Genomic DNA, 6,000 nt, shown 5'->3' with positions numbered 1-6,000 from the left:
ACCACCTAGAGGGGTGGGATAGGGAGGGTGAGAGGGAGGGAGATGCAAGAGAGAAGAGATATGGGGACATATGTATGTGTATAACCGATTCACTTTGTTATAAAGCAGAAACTAACACACCATTGTAAAGCAATTATACTCCAATAAAGATGTTAAAAAAAAAAAAACCCAACTAAGGCAGTATGGAAATTGGTTCCTTTGTTTAAAACATGCAATCTTTATTGCTGCAAGTCTAAATAAATGTACTTATTTGTCTATAAATAATGAAACATTCAACTTCAATTCATAGGAATTTAAAAATTCTTCATGTGTTTTGATCAGTGCTACAGCAGACCTGTTAAGTCTTTTGAACATTGATTACCTAACATATTAGGGGGCAAAGATTGCAACCTCCTTCCAAACCCACGATGAAGTCTGAATGACTCCATCATACTTATTTTTGATTGGAAAATATATTCTTGCTCTATTCAAGGAACTGTACTCATAATCTATGTTTTGCTGTTTTTCTACCCCAAAGGTAAAAATTAATAGGGAAAAAATGTGAGGGCAAAGAGGTTAATGTCTAGTTGATTGAGGAAATGGCTTATTCCTTCCAGGAGAATAATTTACACTAAAGCCCACTAATCCCAACATTAAATATTAAAGAAAATAAACACTTAATTAAAAACAAAGGCAGTCTTCTCACTTCAAATATAGTAACATGTGATAAGTCTGAGAAAACAAAGGGACCATCAATACCTTATTTATGAAAGGAAAAAATAATGAATTTTTCTTACTTTTATGATGTTCTTTTTTAAAAATAATATTATTGTAGTATATTTACATACCATAAAATGCAACCATAAGTTTTGACAAATGTATTTACCTGTGTAACTAACACCACGACCTAGATAAAGACTATTTCCATTGGTCTGAAATGTCTGTCCATTTGCAGCTAATTCCCCACCCACCTCCTGCTGGATGCAATCTCTGTTCCACTTTATGAAAGAATAGATTGGTTATGCCTGCTCTGGAATTTCATATAAAGGGAATCATACAAGATGTACTCTTTTATTCTTTTTTTTCTCACTAAGCATATTACGTTTATCAGTAGTTTATTCCTTTCTTATTGGTAAGTAGTATTCCATTGTAAGGTCATGCTGAAAGTTGTTTATCCATTCACCTGTTTGGTGGACATTTGAGCTATTTCCAGTTTGGGTCTACTAAAGCTGCAGTGAACATTTGAGTCCAAGTTTTTTGGTGGACACATGTTTTCTTTTCTTATGGGTAAATTCTTGAGAGTGGAATTGCCTGAATGTACAGTAAAGCATGTTTAAGTTTATAAGAAGAGGCCAAGAAGTTTTCCAATGTAACTGTACCATTGCTAAATTCCAACCAGCATTGTATGATATTTCCAGTTCCTCGAGATTTTTGTTAATGTCACTAATGATACTTTATTTTTAATGTTCGTGATTTTTTTTTTTTACTTCGAGTTCATTTCCTGGAATCTTGTTTATAGGAATTCTTTGAGATCTGTTTTGAATAAGAGATTCTCCAAAGAGGATTTGTGTTTTCTTCTTCTAGTTGTTCTATAATGAAAATCAAATATCCCTGCATCAGAAGTCTCTAGATGCTCCAGATTTTGTTATTTCTGAGGCATAGTTCTTCATAATTTCCTGAATTTCTGAGCTTTTACTGGAGTTCTTCTCTGTACCAATGTCTCTGTCCCATTCCCATTCCCAACTACTTGACATAATGAGTGAGTCTTTACTTCTTTACAACTGAGAACCTAAGAACGTCTCCTGAATTGTAAGCAGCTGTGGATACAGTGGATACTATGCCAGGAAAGAAACCTAGAGGTTCTTCCTTAATCTGTCATACGATTTTGGGGCCTGGACTTCCACATTTATTTGGAAGAAATAAGTCTAACTTCCTGTGCCCTCCAAGGATATTACGGAATTACTTTGTTGTAAACCCAACAAACCCTGGCCGTGCATCTCACAACTTGGTGCTATGCTCCTCGCCACCCATTCAGGAGACAATGAGATGGTAAATCAGAGAAACAGGGGAAATGCATGTGGGAGTCCAGTATCACACTCCACATGCAGAATCAGTTATGGAAATGCAGCAATATCCAACTTGCAACGCCAATTTCTGGCTCTATGAAAGTTGGGGAAATTTCTTCCTCTGTTAAGCAAATATAGTACTGTACTGTATAAACATGGCTTCTGCTTTTAGTGCATGCCAAGAATGGTGTTTGAACTGAGCACTTGGTGATCTTTTCAACTATTGATTCTTGGCTGTGTCTCAGGTTCACAAGGTGAAAATAGCTACACCATTTTCCAAGTTCTAGTGCTTATTTATTTATCTAGTAATATAGTGCCCTTTGGGTTAATTGGCTTATTGATTAATTACTGCCTTAAGCAGCAAATTTTTTTTTTTTTCTAGTTGGGAGAATAGCTCAAAGGCCTTCCATATTTGAAAAGTTGTGTCTACACAGTAACTAATCAGAGGTCAGTGGTTTACAATAGGTTTGGTACTTATAGGTTCATTGGCCCAGAGTTTAGAATTACAAATGTTGTCACAAACATACATTCCATGTTCTGGCTCTCAGCAATGAACACCGGGCAGTACAAACTTTTGCATGTTCAGGTGCACATTTGCAATGTATTTGTGCATATAGAAGGAAGGTGAATTAGAAAAAAAAATAAAGATTGAATTATAGGCTACATTTTTCTTCACTACTGTGTTCTAAACATCCACATAGTCATACTGTGGGATTACTTATTCAGAGAGAACTGGGAATTTTTTTTAATAAACTTTATTTTTAAAGCAGTTTTATGTTCACAGAAAAATTGAATGGAAGGTTCAGAGATTTCTTATATATCTTTGTCCCCCACCCCCAACAGCCTCCCCTCCTATCAACATCCCACACCAGAGTTGTACATTTGTTACTATCCATGAACCTATTGCACATTGACAACTCATATCACCCGAAGTACATAGTTTACATTAGGGTTCACTCTTTGTGTTGCACATTCTATAGGTTTAGACAAATGTATAATGGCATGTATCTGTTATTATGCTATCATACAGAGTATTTTTCACGGTCCTAAAAACCCCCTGTACTCCATCTATTCACCCCTTCCTCCTCCCTAAACCCTGGCGACCATTGGTCCTTTGACTGTCTGCATAGTTTTGCCTTTTTCCTGAACATCATATAGTTGGAATCACACAATATGTAGCCTTTTCAGATTGGTTTCTTTCACTTAGTCATAGGCATTTAATGTTCTACCATGTTTTTTCATGGCTCATTTTGTTTTAGCACTGAAGAATATTCCACTGTCTGTGTCTGGATGTACCACGGCTTAACTGGGGAATTTTTAAAATGTTATTCTTTGGGGGTGATTAGAAGGTAATCAAGTATGGAATAAGCCACTTAAAGTGGAAAGAGGAAATTAAAGACCTAAGACACTCAGTTGTGGAAATGGAAAAGAGATTGCCTAATTGCACTGCAATACAAAGTGGGCAAGCAATAAATGTTTGTTGAACTGAACATAAAGAGGGTTCTCCCTGGAATAAGACTTGCATGCGGGGAGTAAAGGAAATGTGGGCCACAATTAACTATACTACTTATCATGTCATCTATCAGAAGACAGTTGCCTGTTAGTGACTCAGTGTTCTCAGGGCTCAATCTTAAATTATTAAATTGGCCAGCCAGTGTTTTAGGGGAATACTTGGCAAGTGATCAGAGAAAAGTTCTTTTCTCATGCCTGGTTTTTAGTTAAACAATTATATTTTACAATGTAGTGAGTGAAAAATTCAGATTCTAAGAGGCACTCTTAAATCAAAAGAAATTTCTACAAAATTACATTTATTTTCTACTCAAGAGAGTCCTAAGCAATAATCTGATATATCTGTACTTATTTCTCAGGCCTCTGCTGATGATGTTTTCCCTTCTTGAATTGTTTCAAAAGTCCAAATAGTGCCTTAAGTGGGGTAGACAAAGAGAAGTTAGTTCAAGGGCAAGCTCTGAGGATGAGCTGACCACTGCTTCTGAGCCCCACTTACCTAGAAGAACGATGACCTGCTTCCTTGAGATGATTGGCAGTGATGACATCCAGCTAAAAGTTTTCATTTTTTATTTGGGGCCCGAGATTGGGCTTTTTCTGGTTTCAAAATGAAACATTACAATGTAGTGAGCATGTTCAATTTTCTATGACATCACGCAACTCCCCCCACTATTGTAACTTGTATGAATAATTTCTTGGGACTGTAGTGGTCTAGACATAACATTCGTATTCATTAGATAATTAATTCATTAATTCAAGCAATACTTATTCTGTACTTATTGTGTCAGATAGTATTCCAGGCACTGAGGCTACAAGAGTGAATTAAATAGACAGGAGCTGTTCTACATGGACTTTATCATCCAGCGGGAGAAATAAACTATGAGCAAGTAGAAAACATGGTTTTGAGGATAGTAAAGAATTATAAAGGAAATACAACAGGTTAATGAAATAGTCACTGAGTGTGGAGACTGTTTTACACAGGGTAGCCAGAGACGGACTTCATAGCCCTGTACAGCAAAGGATCAATTTTCCTTTAAATGACTGAATGAAATATTTAGGGAGAAACATGGTACCACTGTGGATATATACATTCATTCCTCATCTGGCTTTTGGGGGTTCTCTTGCTCACTTACCCTAAAGTGAATCTTGTGAAGCAACAACCTCACCCACATACACTGTGACCCTGTTGCTTCATTTTAAAATATAAATAGACATCAAGAGTCTAGACATATTTGGGAAATATAGAAACATAAAGTAAAAGACCTCTCCCTACCCTCTAAAGAAAAAAAAAAAAACAAAACCAGAAACAAATAATCTAAGACAAATTAGAGGTAAATGTGAGAACAGGTGAAAACTTCAAAAAAATGGTTTTGACCCCAAACTGCAGTAAACTAAATGGGACAAGACTATTAGCAGTTGGTGAGTTCAAAGCAGGAGTGTCCATTTAAACTAAATGTGAGAATTATTCTTCAAGTGTCAGAGAATTGACACTTTAATGGCAATTCAAATGGCATCAGAGTCTTGGAGAAGGAAGAATACTCATAGTACACGGGGTGTCTCTGCAGATAATATTTACATGATTACAATAATGTAAACATCATTTACTGGTGTTCAACCTTTGCAATCAATTTGTAAAGGAATGATGAAAGACTTAACCATCATAGCTACCATCAACTTTGACTATGAAAGTAAAGTTAGAGTTGACCGGTGTTAGGAGGTAAAGGGGGAATAGAAAGTGAAGAGAAGAAGGAATCCACCAATAACCCCAGCTCCAAAAGGAGGAGGCAAGAAAAATTGGCTGTCTGAATGGTGGAGGCTTAGGTCTGAAGTTTCAGACATGAACTGAGAAGAGTGATATAACTATATTTGGAGGCAGAGGGTAGAGGAAATGCAAGGTGGTATAAGTGAACTAAACTTTATCTATTACAACCTTCATCAATTGCAGCTAATCATTAAAGATGATACACTATGAAATAGTGATTTAAGCATACTATTTAGAGAGTTATAGGTAACCACCAGAAAAATAATTAAAAATGGTTCCCCCTAAGGAGAGATGTCACAGAGGGGGATGAGTGGACCAAATAACTGGTGTTTTCCATTATAAACTGTGGTGCTAAGTAATTTATGTATATAAAATTTGTATCCTGAGGAAATTTCTGAACGATCTTTCCCTCCAGTCCTTAAGGAGGGGCACACATGCCTCCATCATCTGATGGCATGAGTATAGGAACCTTTTCTGTATAATGACACAGATCCCTTACTAATTTAGGTTTGGGGGCGGCGGGAGAAAACACGTTTATTTACTGAGGTGGGGGGTGAAAATCTCACCTCAATTTCTTCAGACTCGTATCTTTAAACTATTTTTTATTGTGGCAAATATATATGACAAAATTTGCCATTTTAGCCATTATTAAGTGTAAAATTCAGTGGCATTAATTATACTCACAAT

Source organism: Balaenoptera musculus, chromosome 8 (genome assembly GCF_009873245.2).
Source record: "Balaenoptera musculus isolate JJ_BM4_2016_0621 chromosome 8, mBalMus1.pri.v3, whole genome shotgun sequence".
NCBI lineage: Eukaryota > Metazoa > Chordata > Mammalia > Artiodactyla > Balaenopteridae > Balaenoptera > Balaenoptera musculus.
The sequence above is the reverse complement of the archived record's forward strand: the minus strand, read 5'-3'. Positions refer to the sequence as shown.